The 26,546-nt window shown below is 37.1% G+C and overlaps 1 protein-coding gene across 4 annotated transcripts in view; it reads left to right on the forward strand.

Annotated features, from left to right (window-relative positions):
- The window catches only part of BRINP3 (BMP/retinoic acid inducible neural specific 3), a 393,852-nt gene that overhangs the window by 276,608 nt on the left and 90,698 nt on the right, over positions 1-26,546 (forward strand). The gene's annotated exons all lie outside the window — the stretch shown is intronic.

Below are 26,546 nucleotides of genomic sequence, written 5' to 3' on the forward strand. Positions count from 1 at the left end.
CCCCTCCTCCCTCTCTCGTTTGAAGTATGGAACTCCTTTACTTGTGCCTTGTCTCACTGAGAGTATTTACTGGGTGCTACACATTTTAGTGGGCATACACTCTAAAACAGCTTAATCTATTCTGTGGCCTTGACAAAAAACATGGAGGCCAGACACTAGATTTTATCCTTGCTAAGCACTTTTTGTTGTTGTTTTTGTGAGGAAGATTGGCCCTGAGCTAACATCCATTGCCGATCTTCCTCTTTTTGCTGAAGAAGATTAGCCCTGAGCTAACATCAGTGCCCATCTTCCTCTATTTTGTATATGGGATGCTGCCACAGCATGGCTGATGAGTGGTACGTGTCTGCGCCCAGGATCCAAACCTGTGAACAGCAGGCCGATGAAGCAGAGTGCACTGAACTTAACCACTATGTCACCTGGCCGGCCCTGAGACTGACTTTTAATTGACCATTGTAACTAAATCAATTATTTTAATATTGGGAGTTGAGAAGCAGTTGCCTCTTTCAACTCTACCTGATTCATTGTTTCTCTTTTTATTCCCTTTTATTTCTGCTTTCAATTTCACCAATTCTCTTCTAAGTTTGAGGTGGTAATGCTTCAGAAATGCACAATCGAAAGTTCTCTTTGGAGTATGATATTACAGCTTATTTTTACCTCATACCACTCATCCGCTGTGGGTTGGCTGGATGTCTTCCCTAAGTCTCTTCACTCCAGGATGCAGACTAACAGTGCAGCCTCCATCTGGAGCAATGTGTCATGGTCACAGGGGGTAACCAAGGTGTGCCATGGTATCTTTCCAAACCTTGCCAGAAATCGTCATTAGCAGCAGAACTAACACTCTATTTTCTGACATCTTCCCTGGCACTGTGAATTTACTGGGTACATGATCTTCATCCCCAGTTACCACAGGCAACAATTTTCCCAGCTGTTTCCCCACTGCTTAACATGGGTTGTCATCATCCCACCCTCTGATGAAGGGTCCTTGACACACCCAAGATCCACTAAGTCAGTGCTGGAAGGGTAGGCTTTGGCTTTCTTCAACACATCCTCTCCTCTCCATTTCTGGCTCCCATTTCTGTGTAAGTCAAGATCAGCTTGGTAACACTGCAGTAACAACCCTCCACTAAGATCTCAGATATAAACAAAGTTCATTTCTCGCTCATACTACATGGCCACAAAGGTTAGCTGAAGTCTCTGCACCACATTGACCTTACTCCCTGATTTAGGCTGAAGAAGCTCACCATCTGGAGGGGTTTGGTTTTGGAGGCAGAGGAAAGAGTGCAGTAAATCGCCACTGGCTTTTATGTGAATTGCTGGCATTTAATGTGAATTGTTGGGAAGCAATTCACCTACCTCTGATCACATTGTATGGCCAAGCTGAATTTGAAAGGAAACAGAGAAATGCCATTTTACCATATGCCTAGAAAAGAAGAGGATCCAGAATATTTGTGAATAGCGAAATGTCAGCCACAGTTGGCTTTTCAGACACAAGCAACTAAAAACATCATACTCTATGTTACCTAACCATATAATCTCAGATGGATATATGTTTTGCTCTTGCTAAGTGAAGTTCTACGGTCTTTTGTATTAGCAGGGAATGAGACGTATATATTGTTAAGTGAATTTTGACACGTGCAATCCACTGTAACCATCATTTCGTACAAACTGAATAGTTGAACATCAGATACACAAACTTTATCAATAACAAGCTATGGGTCGTTAGTAAGCCATTTAATCTCTTAAAACTTCAGTTATCTTATTTGTTATTCAGTTACTTTATTTAGACTAGAGGAACAAGATATAAAATTCCCATTCTAAATTAACTATCGCATGTAATATGCCTTTTCATGGGTAAGGCTTTTTGGCAATCATATGCTTATATTTATAACATGATTGCTTTATAGAGATTGGTAATTGGGATATAAGAGTAAGGGAAAGAAAATAAGCTTTTCATAATATCAAGTGTCAATTGTGATTCTCACAATATCTATGTACGTTTTAATTGTGATAATCTGCTCATTGGCCATAGTGTAACTTGCAGCTGTCCCCAGCACCAGAGACAATATTTAGCATCAAGACTGATAGAGCAAAACCAATCTGGTTTTCACTGCTCTTTGTTCTGATTGGCTGGTGTTTCCATTCTGATTCATCTCTGCCTGGCTGTATCATATTTAATATGTTATGAATATCACCTTTGCCATTACCAAATTTTATTCTGTACTTCAATTAACGTTTTAACATCATCTGAAGTAAGACGGCTGTAGAGTGCCAAGCAGGTGTTTAATGTGACAATTCCTGATATAGATCCTGAAGGCTTTCTGCCAAATGCCTTCGCCTGTTCCAGTCTGCCTGATGAATTTCCAGACCTAGATGCATGCCGTCATCGCAACTCTCTCAAAAGAGTTTGATGTTTCTTGAGAGCAGAGAATATCATACTTCTTTCTATCGTTACAGAGAAACTAGCAAACTGTGCTATATTTAGTAGACACAGTATATATCACAATATATGTTGTTTGATTGATGAATGAGATAAAATATATATATATATATATATATGTGTGGCCAGACATTGCTCAGGCATTTGATTCAATTTACCTTATTCACTGCATCTTGGAATGTCATAGTAACCGCAACACCATTTATTTTTTCAAAAGACATATTCTAAAAAACGATTCTAAGATATAAAAATACTTTACCTCTGTGCTATATTGTGTTTTTTTTTACCTAGATATTTTGAGGCATTTTTTTTTGTCTTCTTTTCTGTCTCTCGCATCTGAATAAGAGCTTAAGCAACTGTCATGTATTTCTTCTCATGATAAAATGGTAGATTATCTAGATGGACCAGACGACAAAGATACAGTGTTTTTTCCATCAGTTTGAAATCATTTATTATGAAGAATTATCTCTCAATATATGTATGTATTTGTTCTAAAGCTACTATAATCTTTTTTTTTTTTTTAAAGATTTTTTTTTTATTTTTTTCTTTTTCTCCCCAAAGCCCCCCGGTACATAGTTGTGTATTCTTCGTTGTGGGTTCTTCTAGTTGTGGCATGTGGGACGCTGCCTCAGCGTGGTCTGATGAGCAGTGCCATGTCCGCGCCCAGGATTCGAACTAATGAAACACTGGGCCGCCTGCTGCGGAGCGCGCGAACTTAACCACTCGGCCACGGGGCCAGCCCATACTACTATAATCTTTTTTTATTAGAACTCATAATTGGGTCAACTATCTAGTCTGAAACAAATCATTCAAGGCTTTGTGTCAGTGTCATAAGAATAAAATAAATGGAGGCTGGCCCAGTGACAAAGTGGTTAAGTGCACACACTCCACTTCGGCGGCCTGGGGTCCACAGGTTCAGATCCTGGGCATGGACCTACACACCACTCATCAAGCCATGCTGTGGTGGCATCCCACATGCAAAATAGAGGAAGATTGGCACGGATGTCGGCTCTGGGACAATCTTCCTCAAGCAAGAAGAGGAAGATTGACAACAGATATTATCTCAGGGCCAATCTTCCTCAGCAAAAAAACAAATAAATAGAATAAAATAAAATAATATAAAAGGTGACCATTAAGTATTTTATTGTTTGTTTTCTCATATAGACACAGACTGTTGTGAAGAGAGATTAATAAATAATATTGCGTATTTGAGAATTTTTACTTGCTACTGTATGGTCAGTTTTATAAGAATTTATAGATGACTTTTCTAGGCTGTGTGCACTCCATGTTACCACTTGGGTCATTTTGATATAAATGGTTATTCATGTCAACTATAAACTTTAATAAGCCATGACAGAGGCTATAAGCACTGAGTGCATTCGCATCTTCCACAATTACCTCATAATGGTCACATAGACGTTGTTAAAATATTCTAGTGTAGTATACTCAGGACTGTGTGTGTTAACTACTCCATTGTTGTGCAAATGTAATTTTTAGACTGTCTTCTTCTATTAAGACAACCTAACAAGTAGTTCTAGTCATTCATTTTCAGAGAATGTCCTATCTATTTTTAAATTTCATCATTTTATTGAAGCAAATGAGTGAACTCTGGGTAGGGGTGCAGAATTAATTTTATTGTCTTTTATATGAACTGTTTTGTCAGCTATTTCACTGATAAAGGAAGACAGTGTATGTGGACTTTTCACCTGAACCTTTGGATACATGCAGATAATCTAATGGTACAGCATTAGAAATTAACCCAAAGTCAAGGTATATCCTACAGTATTTGTTTTATTCATCATATCTTTAAAATTAGATATTCTAAGTGTATAGCAAAATTTCCAGATTGTCAAATGAAATTGATCTATAATGTAAAGTTGTCATTCACACTCTCCAGCAAATACTGCTGGTTCTCATCCTATGGGCATGTAAGAGAATTGACATTGCAGCACCCTTCCAGTTAGACATGGCCATGTGACTTGTTTTGATAAAGGAAATGGGAGAGAAAACAATGGCTTGGCATTCTCTAGAGGAAGCCTTTAGGAGCCAGGCACAGTTTGTTAGATTTGCTTCTTCAGCCAAAGCAATTGATGATGTTCTAGATGGTGAAGACTGACAGCTCATTTCACTGAAATAGGACAATGACAGTAGAGCCCCAGCCACTTGGAGATGGATATGTGATATGAGCAAGAAATAGATTTTTGTTGTTGAAACACCAATATTTTGGTGGTTTGTTTATGCTGGAAAAGCTTAACCTATGACTACTTACATATAACAAGACTAGGCTTTCTATTTTGCTGTAAGTGAAAAATCATAGAGATTGGTGTTATTATTTATTTATCTAGTTTAAAAAGTGGCATTATGGGGACCGGCCTGGTAGCATACTGGTTAAGTTCGTGTGTTCTGCTTCAGTGGCCCAGGGTTCATGTGTTCAGATCCCAGGTGCAGACCTACACACATTCATCAAGCCATGCTGTTGCAGCATCCCACATAAAAATGGAGGAAGATTGGCACAGATGTTAGCTCAGGGACAATCTTCCTCAACCAAAAAGAAGAAGATTGGCAACAGATGTTAATGCAGGGCCAATCTTCCTCACCAAAAAAAGTGGCATTATGAAATTTTTAGTTTGATCACTTTCTCTAAGAAATCATGGTAAATATTTGCTATGTTTTCCAAATTTATTATTTAGTGGGTTTAATAGGAAGTATATGGACCATTTAGACTTTATGCCTTTTATTCTTTAAAGTAATCCTGCAACATACTAATATTACGATTGTATTTTGTTTTCATTTTACAGATAAGAAAGCCAGGGCTAACACATGTTACGTCACTTATCCAATACATCTAATGTGTGCTAAAGCAAGACTTCATGCTCAGACAAAAGTACATGGTTCTTGCACTATACCAAGCTCTTTCATGAGCAAGTGGTATTATTTCAGACGGAAAATCCTTACCTGTATATCATAGCTCATGTTTTCTCTATATATTTTAACTTAGAGAGTGGCTTGCTATATGATCTAGAGGTTGCAATAAGCTCTTCACGATCAAAACTGAATGCATGGAGGCAATGCACAAAGATAGAGACATAAAATGGCATTGTCATTGGGTGTTATATGTCTTTAAAGGACATGTGATATTGACAACTAATTTTGTGTGTTTTAAATTCTTCTAAATGCTGACAGTGAATTTTATATGTCATCATTTGCTTATTTCATGGTGGAATGATGGAACGCTCTAGAGCTGAAAAAGATTCTGTTTTTCTTTAGAGAGAGTTGAACTCTATACAGGCACCTTCAGTCGCTGATAATATTTTCTATCTACTTGTCAGCCTTTAGTCTAGGCTGTGGTGCTCATTGTAACAATAATATTGCTGTATCTTTGACTTTTTGTAAAAAAGAATCCATTTGCTCCCAGCTGTTATGATAAATTCAAGATTTTATATACATTAATAATTGCAAGTTTGTGGAGCATCACCAGATGATTCATAGCAATTATTAAATCTGTTTGCCAAAGGTATCTTTCCTTTGGTTTAACCAGTGTCCCTTCAACCTCCTGCATTCTCTTACAGTGACACCTATAGCGTGCCCATAGCATCTGCCATGCAGCTAAATGGCCTGTCACTGAGAGTCTCGTTTAATTTTTATCTTGCTAGTATGATCTTAACAGCTAACTGTGAAAAAGAAATAACCTTTCTGTTGACAAAAGTCAGTGCTCCATTTAAGGAGTTGACAAAGTGTTAGTGGAAAGATCTTGAAGTTAATTGGCAACAAAACAAATGCCTGGTGTTATGTCAGGTTGTCAGGTAGCTGTGTTGTATGAACTCTGAGTAAGTATCATCCTAGGAAGGTTGACCAGGTTTGTCACATTGGCTGTGTAAGATACACACGTGGAATAACAAGATAAATTTCCCTAAATGCCACTGGCAGCATAAAGACATGGCTGAACTCTTAAAACTGCTGGATACTTTAGTGGCCAGTTTGTCAAAAGTTCTACCTGATGAAGAATCCTCTACTTCATATATTTTAGTGTTGATTATTTAACTTCTCTTTCCAGTGATGGGATCTCAGTGTGTCACAAAGCGAGGAGTTTGAATGGCTTTAATTATAGGATTACTCTTATTTATTTTGAAATATTTATTCCTCACTTTTCTGCAAAAATAGCATGATGTCGCCTTGTGCTGAAATAAGTCACTTTAACTTCTGTCCAGTAGTCTTAGTCTTTTTCTCTCTAACACTGCAACTGTGACACCTCTTCTGTCAGGTATTTACATACAGTATCACATCATCCTTGCATATTTGTTATTGCAAATTTAATATTCTCAATCCCTTAGATCCCCCTTTATTTCTAAACCATAAACCATTCTTGTCAGCCTCTTGGGATCATCTTGGTTTGTCCGTGGAATTCAGAACTGAAAAAAACACAGTACTATAAATTGTGGTTTCATCAATGCAAAATAAAACAAAATAATTACTTTCTCTATTCTGGACATAGTGCGGACTAAGAATTTATCAGCTTTTTGGCAACTATGTCATGCATATTGAGTTGTGAGCAAAATTTTCCAACTATTTTTTACATAATCTGCTGGTAAGTCCCATCCTCTCTTCTTTTATCTCACACACACACACACACACACACACACACACACATAATTTTCTTTTAAGTAAATGCTGGAGTTCGCTAGGTTTTAATATTTCTGCCATTGTTGCATTCCTTGAGTGCTTTTTGTATTCCGATTAACTCATGGACTAAAATTGTCTTTTGTAGCTTCTTATTAATATTGACTCTTTGTTTGTTTTAGCAGAACAGGGTGAATAGCAGAACCCTGTCATAAACCACACTAGGATTTCTTTGGAATTCGAGAAGAGTTCCCAATTGAGTCCAGTAATTTGCATTGTTCTTTTACAGTTCATTCTCGGTGTAGCTAAAATGACTTTCCATGATTCTGTGTTTCTACATATAACACGTTGAGTAAAGCGTTGAGCCCTAATTTAGCCGTAATTAAAAAACTGCTCACTTGCAAGATTATCTTTGGCTGTTACTAGTCTTGCTCTAGGCAATGGGTAAACTTATCCACCGAGGTACAATTTTATTAGGATATCTTTTTAGCCTGATGCTATTCCCTACCCTCTTGTTCTGCGCTAGGTGATTATCTAATTATAATTTGTCTTAACATAAAGTTTTCCTATAGGAAAATACTATCTTAGCCTTCTACTCTTCCTATAAGTCCTTAAAGGCTTATGTAACTCATAATAGAGGTACACGGTGTCACTACAGTATTAACCTTTGTTCTGGGCTTGGGCGCAAAGGGTCATGAAACAAAATGAATGGAAATTGGAGAGAAAGGATACAACCTTTTCTGGGCTGCAGGCCTGGCCCTAGACATATTTGGAAGTATGGTAAGTAGAACCCTGGCAATTTTTAAATAACTTTCCTTGGGTTCCTATGTAACCAACACCCCAATTTTGGCCCCATCACTTTTTCACCCCACCCAGAGACATAGCCTCCTTCTGAATATTTGGAATGCTAGAATAATCTTTGATCCAACTCCAGTTGTTCATATCAGTCAGAACAGGCGAGGTACCAAATGCCCTCGGAAGCCCAGAGCTCTACAATAGCATGAATTTATTTATCCTTTGCACTACAGTGCACTGTGAGGCTGCCGTCTTCTGCTCCTTACCCATCAGAGACCCAGGCTGGCAGAACGGTCTCTCACTTGAACATGGGAACATTTCCCATAGTCACGGCAGGCAGAATAGAGACTTAGATGAACTGTCCACTGGCTTCCAACACTCATGCTCAGAAGCGGCATACATCATTTAGCTTTACGTTTTATTGGCCAAGGAAAGTTACATGGACAATCCTGAATTTAATAGTAGGGGGATGTATTATTCATCCATAGGAAGGATCTCACAAAAAAGGAACCAACTATGGGTGAATGCTTATAAAATCTATCACGCTTCCTCCGAAAAATTTTGATTCACCAAATTCATCTGGTGTCAGTGTTTAAGAAGGAAAACAACTAGCTTGAACCAATCCATGCTTAATGGCTAACAACTGAAAGCTCTTAAACATTGCCAGAATTCTCTGCATTTTTAAGGGAGTTCACTTGTTATTCTCAATGAATCGCTAAGTATTGAGATTTTAGATTATATAAATGAATGCAAGGAAAAACTCAGGCTATGAGATAGATAATATTTTGGGTTGTTTGGCTGACAAACTGAAAACTCCTCACAGTATCACAGTCTTTCAATGTTAGATGAATGTAGAGAAGGTAGAATAGTGTGTCCTATCCACCCAAATGCTTGCATTCCTTCTGTATAACACTGAGCGTTGGTGGGTGAGCTTCCTAAGGTGATCAGATGACTTTGGCTCTCTGAAAGGAGCCACTTCAATTTTCAGATAGCCTTACATTTTTTTTTTCCCTTAAATTCCACCAATATATGTTTCCTGGGTTTCTACCCACTCGCATCAGTCCTGACCTCTGGAGCTGCACACAATGGATCCCTTCCATTTAGTTTTTAAAGTATTTGAAGTGAAACAATTTCTTACCATAGGATCATCTTTTTACAGGCTGAATATTCCTTGTTACTTTACCTTTCTTTCCATGATATGGCTTCAAATTTCTGCATCGTCCTGCTCAATATCTACTTTCAATTTTCCTCTTAAAGTTTGTTTTACAGACATTCCAGGTTTAACCTACTCTACACCGAGGGACAAAAATCAACTCCAATCTTATTTATCTAGAAAGCTTTCCTGACAGTTGATGAAATCTCTTTCATCAAGGTAAAATTCAACTAGCTTTTAGTCAACATCGATTTCTTTTAATTAATTCACATTTTATTCCAAATTAATACCAAATCTGAAATGACATCTGTATACTCAAGCATTTCAAGATTTTAATTTTTTTAAAATTACTATCATATAATGTAATTAGCAATTGTATTTAAATGCCCTCAAGCCCAGTATATATTATAAATGCCAATTTACGATGTATTATGTTACTTCTGATCAGATATTCTTATTTTTATGAAAAATGTTCACCTATATTTCAGTTGAAATGTATTTTAAACTGTACAATAAGAGCAGCAACAGATAAAATGCCAACATGTCTTTAGTTTCCATCCTTCATAACTTTTTTATTTCCTGATATCTTACTTTCTGTTAAAATGCGTACTTATGTTTTGAAGTTCTCATATGAAATACAAGGTATTTACCATCAAGAAGGTCTCCTAGGAGAAACTACATCTGTTCAACATTCTTTAAAACAATGCTTGAACTTCTCAGCATTTTTAAATTCCAAGCCAGCTTTGATGATAACATTCTAGGATGTGAAAACCTTTCCCATGAGGGTGGAAAGCTGCAGAGAAATCTAGTTAGTTGAAGTTCTAAGAAATAGATTTTTTAAAGAGAAATACATTTGTAATGTGTGTCTTTTAAAAATGTTCTTTGTTCTCTTTTCATCCTAACTCCACCCCATGTTCCTTTAGAGAATCAAACACAGATTAAAAAAAAAAATTCTTTAATAAATATATATATTTTCTTCAGTGAATTTTACAGCATTTAAAAGTATTATATCCTTGTGTAACATGGCGCTTATAACTTCATATCACATAATACAGTCTAAGTATGTCTAATAATAATCGTGGTGAGAGAGAATGATGCATAAACTTGAGTAATAGAATTTTACAGAGATTATCCTGCTACAGAGTAGAAGAAGAATGTATGCAATTCAATATGGTAATGTATTTTTCAGGAATCAACAAGCCCATAGGAAGACGACCTGTAAAAATTTCAACTGCTTGTGCCGTGTTTAGCATCACAATACCTAAATATAGTGGATCTGTTCATGCATTTTATAAGTGGTACTGTTTGCTGGGCAAATTGCCCTCATGGTTAATCAATCTTTTCTTCCATTGTCAGATGGCTAATTGATCTGTAGATCTAAAATCTGTAGGTATTTGGATTTGGCAACTGTGTCAATGTCTCAGTAGACATATCTAATTTGCATATCTAATATCTAATATGCATATCTAATTAGACATGTCTAATATATAAAAGTAAATGTTTCCTAAGAGTCTGCATGCCTGGTTCCTCATTTGTCCCCCTCAGACCTTATGATGTCTGAGTTCATATTCTGCATAGGCTATTCCAGTTAAATTCTAAATTCATTCTAAGTCTAAAATTATCTCAAGATGAAATGAATAGTGGTTGGAACCAGGCCGAAGGTAACAGGAGACTTTGGCATGATTCACAAACAGTAGCTGTTTACTGAGGAATAGGCACTGAGTAGGCAGAAGAGATATAAAATGAAGACTGCATCCTTGAATTCAAAATCTGTCTGGGAAGACAGATTTTAAGAGCTGATGCCAACATAAATGGACACGGTTAGGCTCTGGGTGGCATTGGTACAAGGAAGAAACATAAAGCTTGGTGTGTTGACAAGAAGCGGTGAGGAAGACCTTCTGGTGAAGTGAATCCTTTAGTTCCGCCCAGAAGAATCAGTAGGTATTAGCCAGGCCAACTTCTGTCGTGATCAGGAACTGCAAGATTATAAAATAGGAAGAGAAAAGGTAGAAAATGAGACTGGCAATTTAGCCATTTGTCGCATGGTTAAAGGGGTTTTTTCCACATTAAAAATATCGCATTTTTTCTTAACAAAGTAGAATTTTCAGAAAAACATTTTCCCTTTCGGCAGAATGTCTTTTGAGCAGAACCCCAGATTTCGATCATTGGAAATCTGTCAGTTGAATAATCATCTCTTCTTGTCTTTGTTTTGACTTTCATATTTGGCCTGTTTTCCTCCAATTTGTGACAAAGGCAGCTATTAGCGTCATCAGACTTTTATCCCACCAGTGTAGCCTAAGAGAGAAAAAATATTTTTTCCCAAATGTTACAGAAAAAGTAATGGACTGGAGCCTTATAGCTCTGATTTGGGCCATTTACATAATCCTGAACCAATCACCACAGTCAAAGGGGCTGAAGTTGGGGCGAAATGTTCTAGTTCACCACACCTGGGGCATTTGTTTCTCCTCTTCCTCAGCCTAAGCCTTTGTGGTGGATAAGGTAACATTTCAGGATTATTCTCAACTTCATTGCACCCTGAGGGATAATGGAATAAGGGAGAAGAAAATGGGTATGTATAAGGGGCAAGCAGATACCTGTTTGCTAACATACGATTTATAGCTCTGTTTATTGTAACCATGAGTCTATATTAGGCCTAACTCTGCTTATGTTTGTTTGAAAGAGAAATTGCAGATTTAATTGTCCCCATGACCTTATCCTAGAGCCTCGTTAGATTCCATTCACGGAATGGCCTAATTTCAACATGTGAACTATGGCTTTAGAAAGACTGGTGGCTAAAATTCAATGATTGATTCTGAAACAGAAAGGGTACATTTATTCCGGAAAGATCTTCTAAGGGTTAGACATCTCCAGAACAGAAACAAGCAAAAAAAACCTATCATTTAACGTGGCCCACCACTGCGAGAACCTGAAGAAACGATAACTGAAGTGTGTGAGTCCTGAATATGTTTATCCATAGTTTCCTTTTAATGTCTCAATATCAATACCTCGATGTATGCCTCTCTGTTGGCTTTCTGGTTCAGAAAACTGTAATTCTAACTTGACTTTGGAATACAAATACAAGTTTAAATATTTTTGAAGGAAAGATGTGTACTGTAGTTCCAGGGCCCTATCAAAGCTTGTATAAAATGTCCAGAGAGTTACTAAATCTCGCAGTAGCCGAACACTTATCTGGGGTCGGGCAAGCAACTTGACTATTTGATTTATAGCATGCAAGAAGGCCAAATCTATACGCCTCAGCTGGTGACATACCTGACTAATGATGGCACACTGATAGCAGAGGACAGGGTGCTATTTGTGGGTGAGTGGAATTGTCGTGGTCTGGAAAGAACAGGATCTACTGTTCAAAGAAGCATGACTGAATCTTGGAAGCCAGAGTTGGGATAATATATTAGTGATTGATGGTGATGTCTGCTTTCTAGTGTTAGCAACTGTAACAACTTATAAATCTTGGTTAGAGAATGGTACAGAAGAGTTGCCAGAGAAGATAGGAGCACCTTCCCAGGATCTAGAGCAGAAAGCCCATGCTTTACACTTTCTTGGCAACTCTCAACAGTTGTTACTTGACATGAAAGGTTTTGAACTGAGAATACATGACCAAGAAGTTATTAGCAATATGTAGGCGAATATGAGCTTAAGAATAACAGAGTAGAAAGAAAGTGGAAACAACAAACACGTTTTTTTCCAAGAAATCTAATTATGAAAAGAGGAAGAACCTTAGAGTAGTGGATGGAGGAAAATACAGACTCTGGAAAATATAATTAGATTATAAAAATGACAAGGCCTATTTTCATACCAAAGGGAATGAGACAATGAGGAAGAGAATGTTAACTAAACAAGAGAAATGGGATTATGCATCATGTTATAAGGGCTTGTGGCCATGGATGAATGCAGGCATAGGTATATGTACATATCTTTCTATGAAAAAGGAGAAAGAAATTCTTCATATGTGTAATGCATAGGGAAATTTGAAGTAAAAGGAAAGAAATTTGTCGATTTCTAAATCTTTTTTTCCAAGAAGAGAAAGAAAAATCAGAATGATTAACAGCAGATATATAAAAACTTCACTATAAAATTTAAATATCCAGGGGCTGGCCCCGTGGCCGAGTGGTTAAGTTCGCACGCTGCGCTGCAGGCGGCCCAGTGTTTCGTTGGTTCGAATCCTGGGCGCGCGGACATGGCACTGCTCATCAGACCACGCTGAGGCAGCGTCTCACATGCCACAACTAGAAGGACCCACAACGAAGAATATACAACTATGTACCGGGGGGCTTTGGGGAGAAAAAGAAAAAAATAAAATCTTTAAAAAAAAAAAAATTTAAATATCCAGTAGGATTGTAAAATCACAGGGCTAATATTATATTTTCTTAACTAATGCAATAATTTCAGAATTTTTTTTCTCCCCAAAGCCCCAGTACATAGTTGTCTATCCCAGTTGTAAGTCCTTCTAGCTCTTCCATGTGGAATGCCACCACAGCATGGCTTGATGAATGGTGTGTAGGTCCACGCCCAGGATCTGAACCAGCAAACCCCAGGCCACTGAAGCAGAGTGTGCAAACCTAACCCCTACACCACTGGGCCAGCCCCAATTTCAGATATTTTATATGTAAAATAAAATGAAATGAGATAAAGTATATAGAAAAAATATATATGAACTATAAAATGCTATGCAAAAGGTGGTGTACTTTTGATTGTTATAAATATTGATATTAAGCCTGGGTGTAGCTGAACCCTACGTGAGATAAGTGAACATCATTTTAGCTTCAAAAAATTTACATTGGAGACCTAGATATGTTTAATTGTGATTGCACATATATTGCTTTTATGTGATCTATGTGATGTTGTTGCCAAGATTGATTTTAGAGGAGTAACACTTAAATGATTGAAATTTTTATTTTGTCTTTAAACCGCATGTTGAAAGCAAGCATGGGAAGGAAAATAGAAATAATTTGTATGCCTAAAGTTCCAATAACCTTGTAAACATAGTTCAACATATTGTTTTTACCCAAAGAAGTGACTGGAGAGCTATTTTGAATTATTTATGCTAACCATCTGTTCCTTGCATATCATATCTTCTAGAACAGACAAATCTTGTGGCCTTCAGACTTTAGCTCCTACTACTTCTAGATGAGCAGCTGTTTTCTTATCAAAAATCCATACTGAGGCTGTTTATCCTAAATTGGCAAATTTCATTAGAATCCCCAGGGCTCTGGCAGAATTAATCTATTTAAATAGCATTCTCCTTAAAAACAGGTGCTTAAGTGGCTTATCCCAATTTTATCATTTTAACAATAATACTTAAAAAAGAACATTCCCCATTTTCTGCTAAAACAAAATAATATGATTTCTTTCATTTACTACTACTTTTTGTTATGAAAACAATGCACAGTTGTCAGCATATGGTACTCTTATGGCATTGCCTTAATCAAAGAGTGATCCCCATCTAAATTGTTTCAAGTGGAATTAACATTTTTGCAATAGTTTAATTATTATAATTTTAAAAAGATACATTTAAATAAAAATGTCCTAGGGCTTCTGTAACAAGTTCCCACAAACTTGGTGGTTTAAAACAACAGAAATTAATTCTTTCACAGTTCTGGGGGCCAGAGGTACAAAATCAAGGGGTCAGCTGGACCACACTCCTTCAAGATGCTCCAAGGGAATACTTCTTTGCCTCCTTCAGTTTCTGGTTGCTGCCAGCCTTTCTTGATTGACGGCTGCGTCATTCCAGTCTGTGTCTGTGGTCACATTCCTCCACCTCTTCTTCTGTGTGTGTAATCTCCCTCTGCCTCTCTATTAAAAGATCACTTGGAATGGAGTTTAGAACCCACGTAGATCATCCAGGTTAATCACCTTCTGTTGTCAAAGAAAAAAGAAAAATCGCACCAGACAAGTTCAAATGGCAAGGAAGGTTTTATTCAAGACTATCACAATAGGAGAAAGAGATGGACCTCGTTTCTGCTTTAACAAAAGGTGGGAGAATTTTTAAACACTGGGGTGAGCTGGTGGAAGAGCACTGGAGGACCAGTCAGCAAGGAGGTTACTTAATGTCACTAGACCATCCACGTTGGCTAATTCTGTGTTTGTAGTTGGGTCCCTACCCTCCCACAGAGATGAGAGATAGTCACTCTATCTTTCTCGATGATTACTTTTCAAAGGGATGGCTCCCACATTCTTGACAAAGACATTCTTGGGTTGTAAAACTGCCCAAGAGGCTAGGATAAGATTTACATCTCAAAGGGGCAGAGAAAGAATTTGCAACTGCAAGTTTTCTAAAGTAAATGCTCTAAGCAAAGAGAGGTCAGGCACTGTCTGGGTCCATGCCGGCTGCTATCAGGAAAATACTGTAAACTGGGTGGCTTCGAAACAACAGACGTTTATTTCTCACAATTCTAGAGGCTGAGAAACCCAAGATCAAGGCACCAGCAGATTCCATGTCTAGTGAGGGCTCTTTCCTCATTTGCAGGTATTTGTTATAACAGCAACTCCACTCCCACTACCATCACATGGCATTTAGGATTTTAACATAGGAATTTGATAGAAACACAAGTATTCAGATGGAATCAGAGGCTTATATTTAGGAAGAAATCTGTCTAAAGTTTAGTCAAGCTGAGGGGAACATTAAGGCCATCTTCAGCAACATCAAGATCCTTAACTTAATCACATTTGCAAAGATTTTTTTTCCAAATAAGATAACCTTTACAGGTTCCAGGAAGTAGTATGTGGATATCTTTTGTGAACTAATTTTTCAGTCTACCACAATCACCAAAATAGTAAATAAGACTGATAACTCTCTTTATTAGACAGAGCTCTTAAAAACTCTGTAGTTCAGATACTTGATAGGGCAAAGGCCTTGGGTGAACTGGATAGCACACTTTGAACCAGCTTCTTTCTCTCTCACAAGACTAAATTGTAGAAACTCCTGCTTGGGTTTCACACATTACTTCTTGTCTCTTCTCGAATATAATTTTTGGGGGCCGGCCTGGTGGTATAATGGTTAAGTTCATGCATTCTGCTTTGGCAACCCAGGGTTCACATCCTGGGCACAGACCTACATACTGCTTATCAAGCCATGCTGTGGCAGTGTCCCACATATAAAACAGTGGAAGATTGGCACTGCTCTTTGCTCAGTGCCAATCTTCCTCAAGCAAAAAGGGGAAGATTGGCAACAGATGTTAGCTTGGAGCCAATCTTCCTCACCAAAAAAGAAAAATCCTTTTACTCTTGTTCAAATTACTTTTATATATTCCCAAATTTATTTCATATTATAATGTCTCCCTTGTCTCCATCATATCAATAGTTTTCTTCAAAGGAAGCTCATGATATCATCTCATGTTAGTCATAAACCAGCCCACTCTGAGTTTTCAGGAAGCGTATAGGGATTCACAAGTTTAAAATAATTTAAAAATAAAGCACAGCACTGAGAGCATTTGGGCTATCACGGATCCATTTGTATTTCCCTTCTGTACAAATGTTGTAAAACTACCTTTAGAATAAAGCAGCCGTTTTTTGAGGGGTCACATAGGTTGCTTTATTATTCACCAAATAAAAATAAAAGTTGAAGCCAAACAAAAAACAACAAACTAAACAATACATAATTATGAGAGTAGAACATTTAAAATCTTGGTATTGGGTTGTTGGAATTATCATGAGCCAAACCCAGCCTCTTTTCCTCAGCCTGGCTTCTGGAAATGGGCACTTATTTATCTATTTTTCTGTCACTGTTTTAAGTTTTAGTTTTTTTCTTGGAGAAAACCCACTACTGATTTCATGTCACCCTCTCCTCAAGTCAGTGTTCTGGAGGGTCTTACAAAACCTCCAGTAAAGTGAGTAATTCTCCTTGTGAAAGTCTTCCCTTCCTTTTGGAGGATGGCTAATGCTAATTGGACTCTTCAAGAGCAGGCGGTAACATCTCTTCCCGACAAAGGAAACCTTTCTGTAGGTTAATAACAAATGGAACACCTTGGCACGTGCTGACACAGAGAACGCATACCAAATGGGAATAACTGTTGCTTTTTCCCAACTAAATTGTATCGAAAGAACATCACTTCAATGTTTCTTGTTTAAGTAACAGCATTTTTGATGTTTCTTAGTGATTCAGTACACTAATCACTATACAGATTTGTTTAAAAAGAAAGACTGATTTTTTTCTGACTATTATTTGAAATTAAACATGCAGCACAGCAGTTTAACAAGTATTTTCGTTTAGAATTCACTTTAAAATGTTTCTTAACATACTGAAGTCTTTTTAAGCAAAGAGAAAAAGAATGCTTCTTTGTTATCTAAAAGCGTGCTTTATAAATATTTCCTGTGAAGCTTTGACGAGCAGGTCTGATAATAAGAGCATTCAGAGCCCACATTCCTATAACTCAGTATCAGAACAGGTTTGTAACAACTATTACTTCCCACTAAATTAATGAAAAATTAAGTCAATTCAGAAGCAAAACAAAAAAAGTTTCTAGGTCTGGCCCAGTGGCGTAGTGATTAAGTTCGTGCACTCCACTTTGGTTGCCGGGGGTTCACAGTTTTGGATCCCGGGCGCAGACCTACACACCGTTCATCAAGCCCTGCTGTGGCAGTGTCCCATATAAAAAATAGAGGAAGACTGGCACAGATGTTAGCTCAGCGACAATCTTGCTCAAAGAAAAAGAGCAAGATTGGCAATAGATGTTAGCTCAGGGCCAATCTTCCTCACCCAAAAGTAAATAAATAAATAAGAAAGATTCTGAAATTTGATAAACAAGGATGAGAACATTTGATTTAACTAAAATCTTACTTATACTTCTATCTTTAAATCTGTTATTTTCCCCCTTCAATAATGCATTCACATGAGTGTAATGAAACAGTGGTTCCCAACCTTTGTTTCATTTACAACTCAGGGGGATCATTATAAACATGGATGCCTGAATTCTTTCCCTAGATATTTTTATTCAGTTGTTACGGGATGCAACCTGCCTGTTGTATTTTATAAGACTCCAGGTGACACTAATGTGTCGCTTAGTTTGAGAAGAGAACCACTGCTTTGGGAACTATGTTTCCTCGTTGGGACTGAAGGATTAATGATTGGTAAGTTCTCGTTGTCAAGTCACAGAGGTTGTACCCCAGAAATTAGCATGCCTGCTTTACATATGCAGTTAAATCTTTTAGCTCTGATTTCCAATCCAATTGAGCTAAAAAGTACCTCCACTATCTCTTTGCTTACAGGTCACTAGTTCATAATGCCTAAGACTTTTTCTATTCACATTTAAAAATTATTTTTCACTGAATATTTGAAAAATTGTGACATTCCTTTCTACTTCTTTTTAGTGAAGACAACAGCTTTGTGGAGAGCAAAATATATTTCTAATGTAATTAGATGATGACCAAGTGATTTTTATAAATACATAGATCACATAATATTGGTGGAGAGTGATTTTTTAAATCTCAGTAAGCTCCATATAATAATTATTTTATTTGAAGAAAATTACTGTTTTTTCCCATATGTTTCATAATTCTCCCTATAATTCACTTTCTTTCATGATTAACAGTATATTCTGAATTCTGATAGACCAGAATTTGCATGCTCTACCATAGAAATATATAATCATGGCAGGTGGGGACAGATATTTTTCCTACTATCAAGATTTCACCAGGAGGTTGAAAAGCCCTTGATCTAAAAACACTGGAACCTGAGTCTTAACACGAACTGTGCTTTTCACCAACTGTGTGAGTTATTGGGCACATAATTTAACAGTAGTTGATTATCTGTAAAAGGAAGAAACTGATCTATTTTAGAGATGAATCTGATCAGACCCTAGACTCATCTGAAGAGCCCTTCCAAACTACAGAATCTTGGCTCCCCAGACACAAACCCTAAAATTGGAGGAATTTGATTTTCTAAAAAGTATGTCTTTTTCTATTATCTTGCCACTTCATCAAGCACCATTTCTGAATTTAGAGAAATTATACTACTAATATAATGTGAAATTCTGCCCATGCATTTCTTTATTCAGTAAGCCAGCTTTAATTATCTGTTTTGTTTGTGGAAATGTAAGCCACTAAAGATTAAACTATGAAATAAACATGGTTTGTCTTTTTGAGAGACTCTTGGAATAGCGCCTGTAAAGGAAGCAGAATGAATGAATGCTGTGGAAGTCCCAAGAAGTACCATTTATGGTTACTGAACTTTTGGCCCACAGCCTCAAAGTTTTCATCATCCACCCTTGAGGAAGACGTGGCCTTCATCATAATACTTAAAACACAACATATGTTTTGGGCTAGATCTGGGAAAAGAGTAGGTGTTCTGCAAATATATTTGAAATGATTTTACTTTTGAATATGTTTTTAAAAAGGGTCTTCCTTTCACTTGTAGACCAGATATTTATGTTATACTCATTGACCACCCCTAACTAATTCCATTACTCACAGAAGTTTTTTACAACTACATTTTTAGGTCCAAATCTTTAAATTTGTTATAATCTAATAGATGGCATGATATAAATTCAAAGTAGTAAGAAAAATGTAGGAGACATTGATGTGTACATTATTTCTGTTCATTTTGTATCATTGTGATCCCTGTTTTTATAACTTCCTAGAATCAGGGGGAATGGATTTCTATGCTAGCTCAGTCAACTTTCTCCCAATGTAAAATTTACAAATGAGCTAATATCTCAGAGATTCAGTTTGTTTTTTTCTTTAGGCATGGGTTTGTGATAATTAAGGAAGAAAATATAAAAGGCCTTAACAGTATTTTATTCCTCCTGCTAAAACTCAGTGTCCAGCTAAAAACTCTGTATATTACATATAAAACTAACATGAGACTCTAAAAGATGGATAGAGGATGACAGAAGGGCTAGGGACCACAGAACAAGGAAAACACAGCCATGAGTCCTCTGTTGTTGTTTTCTTGTTCTCTTTTCCTGGCCTTATATGTCACTAACTGGATGATAGAATCTCCAAAAACATGGAAACATCAATGGGAGCAGACAACAGAAGCCCCAAGAAAAGTCTGCTCTCGCTAGGAAAAAGACCAGCAAAAGGGCAACCTAGAAAGACAGAAAAGTTTAGAAAATAACTGTGCTGAGCCAAACACCTCAGAAAAAACTGAAGCCCTACCCACCCTTGCCAACAAAGGTCAAGTTGGGAGCCTAGATTTCTGCCCTCGCCTGGCTGTAATGAGATAGATGCTCAAAACGCTCTCCTGAGCATGTCATAAAAGGCCCAGTGGGAAGCCTAGAATTTCAGTCCTGCTGGGTGGCAGTGATTACCCCCATCTAATGATGCAGAGGAGGCCTAGGGGAGAGACAAGACTTTTACCTCCAAGGTAGCAACAAGGCAACCCCCTGCTGTGTCATTGGACGAAATATTCAGAGTGGTAATGAGGCACCATCCCCTCCTTCAAGAATTCTATCAGCAGAGACCTCCTGGGAAATCTGAGCTCCCATCCCTTTGAGCAGCAATGAGGAGCTCTTCCCCCCAGTAGGCTCAATGGAGGACAAGAGTGGAACTTGGGTTTTTATCCCACCCTGCCGTTCACAAAGTGAAGCCCTTCTTTCCTGCTTGAGTAGTGTCAGAAGTGACCTGCTAAAACACATCGAAATATGACCTAGTGTTTCCTAACATAATACCCAAAAGATTCAGGTTTCTGGTGAAACTATTCATCCTATGAAGTGCCAGGAAAATCTCAACTTGAATAAGAAGAGACCATTACTAGATACCAACAGCAAGATGATACAGATTTATTTGGTCAGGATTTTAAAGCAGCCATCACAAAAATGCTTCAATGAGTAATTATCAACCTGATTGAAACAAATGAAAAAGCAGTCTCAGTGTGATAAGTTAGGCCAACTACTAAAGTAGAGGTAACAGTTCTCATAAGACAGCTCTTATTTTGGACCAATTGCAAGTCTGGGAGTTTCCCCAAGCCGCGCTCAGTTTTGATTATTTGCTGGAAGGACCATCATGTTGTCATTTAAAAACATCGCTTATTAGCATTCATAGAATTGAATTCTGCTCACCAATAACAAGGAAAGGACAATTGTATTGGTACACACAAGAACTTAGATAAATCTTCAGGGCATTATGCTGAGTGAGAAAGAACCAGTCTCAAGAGATCACACATTGCCTGATTCCATTTGTATAGCATTTTTAAAATGATGAAAGTATAGAGATAAAAAATTGGTTAATTTTTGCCAGGGATTAGGGATGGTCAGAGGAAGAGGGATTGGTCAGCTACAAAGGGAAGAAGTAGGAATACCTTTGTGGTGAGAGAATAGGTCTGTATCCTTTTATTTCGTTTTTTTTTGGTGAGGAAAGTTGGCCCTGAACTAACATCTGTGCCAATCTTCCTCTTTTAACTTGAGGAGAACTGTTGCTGATCTGACATCTGTGTCCATCTTCCTCTGTTTTATATGTGGGATGCCACCACAGCATGGCTTGATGAGCAGTGTGTAGGTCCACACCTGGGATCTTTGGATTCATGAACACTAGGCTGCCCAAGCAGAGGGCACAAACTTAACCACTAAGCCGTCAGGCTGGCCCCATTAGTTCTGTAGCTTGACTGTGTGATAAAATGTCACAGAACTATACACATTTATTATATCAATGTCAGTTTCCTGGGTTTGATATTGTGCTGTATTAATGTAAAATGTAATGATTAGGAGAAACTGAATGAAAGGTACACAGGATTCTCAGTATACTACTTTTGTACTTCCTGTGGATTTTCATTATTTTAAAATAAAAGTTAAAGACAGCCTAGCACTAAGTAACTGTGTGTTCAGAAAGTTTATCTTATATTTAAATATATTTAAATAATATAGTTAATACCTTGACTTCTAAAGTCACTGAAAAATCAGTTGGAGTTACTTTTCTTGGTAATTTTACATAGCTAATTATAAGTGATTTATTAAGTAATTTCATGCACTAACTCATTTAAACCTTACAAAACCTCTCAGGTGGCTAAAGTTATTACTTGTGAGAATATATGGCTGTCCTGGATTTCTTAACACTCCTGCAAAAGTTCTTAGTCTCTTAAAAACATATTCACCTATCATGAGGGTTAGATTTCTTTCCCTAATGCAGAAGCTAATTGCTCTGGTCTGAAAGGATAATAAAATTCCTTTTATCATCCCAAGAGGGCCAATAGTTACAGTATACACTGGGTTCCTTGTTTAAGCCCAAAGTGCCAGGAAGGTAGCAGTGACTATCTTCCTAGGTCTGTATGTTTCAAGGAGGGATGAAGATCCAGAATCCAGGCTGTGAGACGATAATGTGAAATTTGGAACACACGAGCCTCTCTGGTTCCTGGAGAGATTTTATTCACATACCAAAGAGTTGAAGTTCACACTCAGGCCCATTAGTTTCCAAGGAGACCCTTTTAGACAGAGGAGACAGTTGTGTCCTTCCTCTTTGTAAGAAGAAAATGTTATTTTTCCTGGCCCCTGGTCTAGGAAGGTGTCAGCCTACTTGTGGTCAAAAAAATTGTATTGTTTCATCGTGTCACCCGAGTGGTAGCGACTAGGGTGAGGAGAGGCCGACACATTATTTACTACAAGATTATTATTCATGCAACTATTTCATAGGAAGTCTCTCACTGAACCAGAACAGCATGTGTGGACACTCAGGATGAAATTAATCACAAGGAATATTATAAACCCAACATTACTCCCCTTTACAGAACAGGAAACTGTGTCACAGATACAGTAAATAACCTTCTCCAAGGTCATATGATTTCTGGAGGATAGCGCAAGAACAAAAACCTAAATGGCCTGGCTCCAGAGTCTATTCGTTGAGCCACTAGCCTCTAATGGAGAAAGTAGAAATTTAATTTAACAAGATCACGAACTAACAGCAGATAAGGTATTCTGTCTTTCTCACAGCAGATCTACTTTACTAGAAAGATGACTCATTTTATATGCAAAGCAAATTTTGTCTTGTTTTTATTGAGCAATTCCTTGGGGGATTTTTAATTAGATTGATGAAAATTCAGGACGCTTTTTAATAATTTAAAGTAACGAAATAAAGCATTAATAATTACTGCTTTTTGTCAGGGATGAGGACTGGGGTGAGGAGTATAGGCAAAAAGGAATGTCAAGATTTGGGTCGCCATAGCTGTTCAGAGTCCTGGGAATATCATGTTTAAGATTACAAACAGTCTTTAGGATTACTCATTATAATTATGTTTTCTTTATTATTTTGCAAGGCTGTTAATTGCCTACTAGTAATTAACTTCCCATGTGACCGTCAAGAAATGTAATCAACAGTAAGAGCAGAGGGACCAAGCTGTCATGGCTTCTGTGACCAACATCCTCTTCTCACCCCTGGCAAGGTGTTTCTGTTTTAATAAAATGAACAGGTGCAAATGTACAAGGTTACCCAAAAAGCCACCAGCTAAATCAGTTCATCTCATCATCCTGAAATTAAAATGTAGCCAATCAGAACTTTGAAATATAATTGCCTCATTTTCAAACTTAAATACATTATGAGCCTCCTGCCAGGGCTGCACCTGGCAAATCTACTTATTAAAGTTATGAAGGGAAGCGTTTGCTGAGACATTTTAAATATTATGCTGACATTGTAATAAAAGAAAGGAGAAAGGTAAGCATGATCTAATTGTACGGACGTCCGCTTAGTTTAGGCTATACTGTTATTCCTGCAAAACCGATAATCATATTTCATTCATGCAACTATTTCAAGTAATTTTGTGCAAAGTAAAACCTCCCGAATTTAAATATATTACCTTCCTTATAGTTCTTCAATTTCTCTTGAATTTTTTATTACTCAGATATGGTTTTATCGTTTAAGTCACCCAATGTGTTTAATATTCCTTTTTTAGCAAGACTGTTTTCTTTCATCTCCATAGTAGTTGCCAACACATTTATAGAGACTTATGTAGGTATGCATAGGGGCTGCAAGAAACATGAAATTCAGTCTTTAGCACTGTGCTGGCCAACAATCATAGGTGTTCTGTGAAGTGATTAATCTCCATCAGCAAGCAAGGAAGATACAGAACCAGTGTTCAGAATTTTGGCATCAGTCTTTTTACTTAATTCCTTAGCTATCTTCTGTACTTTTTCTAGATGCTATAAATAATAATAAGACAGTGGATTTTTGATCGACAAAATGTGTGCTTGCAAAGTGTGCTATTACATTTAGCTTATATGAAAGGTAATTACACTGAATAAATATCTTTGTAATCCAGATGGTTATGACACAAACAAAATAACAACGTACACTAATATTCAGAAAGAAAATAAACATATAACCTAGGGAAAGGAACATGTTTAAATATAAAAAAAATGGGGGGACAAAACATGTGCCAAAGTATTATGTACAGGAGTCACATGTGAGCGACATGATCTAGGAATTATAGTCTGTAGTCCTATGCTTATGCAAAATCTTTTGGGAATATATGTTACAGAATTTATCATATTTTAGAGTTTAGAATGATAATATGATGCAAATACTGCATAGTACATAACATTTCAACTTGTCTGGGGCTATGCAATAGAGCTCTTTTTAGTATTTAGGCTTTTAGTATTATAAATATGAGATTGTAGAATTTGTTACCGACACATTATTTTCTGTTTCTTAGTTATTTGGTAGGTAATTTTAAAGTTTTTCATTAGAATTATGCATTAAAGCATTATGGATTTATTTATTTTCAAAAAATAGTTTGACAGTGAGTCCCCAAATAATTACAAAGATGCATAGATTATGTTGTGTCTGGGCTTGTTGTCATTGTACAACCTTGTTTCTCCTGACTGCCACAGAAGTTGCATATTGGCAGTGACATATTTCCTTGACAAACAAACAAATAAAAAAAGATGATATTGGCCTTGTGGTCAATTGATGGATAGTAAGGAAAGATGTCAACCTATGTCACATTTTTGTAATGCTATTGTCTTTAATTACCTGCAAGGGAGCCCACTGCCTCATATAATTAAAGGGGCAAGCTCTCTCTGGGAAAGGATAGGGACAGAGTCTGGAAATTTCAGGCCTCCTGACTTAAAAGAGCTAAGTATTTCTTGACTCCAAGAATTAAAAAGTAAAAAGGGAAAGCCTAAGGGACACATACTCAGTAAAAGATCAGAATCAGAAGAGTGTGACCTTCCCTTAAAATCTTGATAGCTTCAAGGTGGCCAGTCCCTTTAAACTGGCAGAGTGGCAAAAACTTAAAGAAATGTAGCAGATCTAAGAACTATCTCTGAAAAAGACCTGTGGGTGCAATTACTGATAAAGGGGAATTATTAAAGGCGAGAACTTCCCCAAAAGTAAAAGCAGAGCCTAATCAAGGAATACTCTCCACCTCCTGGGTAAGGAACCCTTATAATAGTATCTGCCATGGGGTATTTCAAGATGGCTACAAACAGTGACTTCTTTGTGTCCCCTACTCATATTCTTTACAAATGATAGTGTTTATTGTAGGGATTCTGTCCCTCCTGTATCATTTATATTAGGTGTGGGAAGCAAATAAGTTACCTTTTTAGTTTCTTGACTTGTTGACCAATGGAAGCCATATCTGAAATTAACAAACTAGTCCCCATCCCTTGGAGAATCTGGCCTTTGCACTTGACACAGTGATGAGATATTTGGGTCACCTTCTCTGGGGAACAGTAGAGTGTGTTTTATATGTGGGAAGAAGAAAAGAAAGAGATAATTGATGATCAGAAGGGCAAACTGTAGAGACAGTAATACTCACCAAATATTCCATTTACTCCCTTATTTTTCCTGGTCCTCTTGAAGTTAGCACCATGTGATAAGTTTTGACAAATAAAGGGTAAGTGCGAGTAAAATGTGTCATTTATGGGCAAAGGCAGTATAAATAAATTAATTAATTAATTAAATAAAATAAAATAGACACATGCCATGCTCTTCCCCTACTGTGAAGACTAGGGAAGCTTATGTTCCAGGGTGTGACATTAGGAGATAGCAGAACCTCTGTAAGCCTGGGGTACAGCGGAGCCAACGACTGATTCACTGGACATGTAACGTAAGCAAGAATAAATGATTGTCGTTTTAAGCATCTAGGATTTGGGGGATGGTTTGTTAAAGTAGCAAAATGTAGCCTCTGCTGACAATTACAAGACATGTAAGAGATGATAGAGCCATTGATCAACTGACCAATAAATAGATAGATGGATATTGATAATAAACAAATACATAGAGAGATTTCTGTTTGTATTTTTAGTGTCCCTTAAAAGTAAAAATTTTATTGTAATCTTTTTGTATGTTTCCTTAATATGCAGTGGAAAAAAGAAAAGTATAATTTGTAATATTTAAAAAATTTGTCCTGAATCTTTCTTGAACAATTACATTGACTGCATTTATTTGTACAGAGAACCAACAACATTTCTGGCTGAGGTCTAATGTGCCTATGGCTTCCAAAACAAATAAACATTCCTTGAAATTGAGAGTTCTAGCTTTTTCAGGATGAGTTAAGTAATGTGTTGTGAACAACTAAAATCCATTGAAACATAAAAATAAGACTATTTTCATTTTAGTTCTTTGTGTTCTGCCCCAGCATTTGGGAGATGGGAAGATATTTTT

This window comes from Equus asinus, chromosome 30 (assembly GCF_041296235.1).
Source record: "Equus asinus isolate D_3611 breed Donkey chromosome 30, EquAss-T2T_v2, whole genome shotgun sequence".
NCBI classification, from domain to species: Eukaryota; Metazoa; Chordata; class Mammalia; order Perissodactyla; family Equidae; genus Equus; species Equus asinus.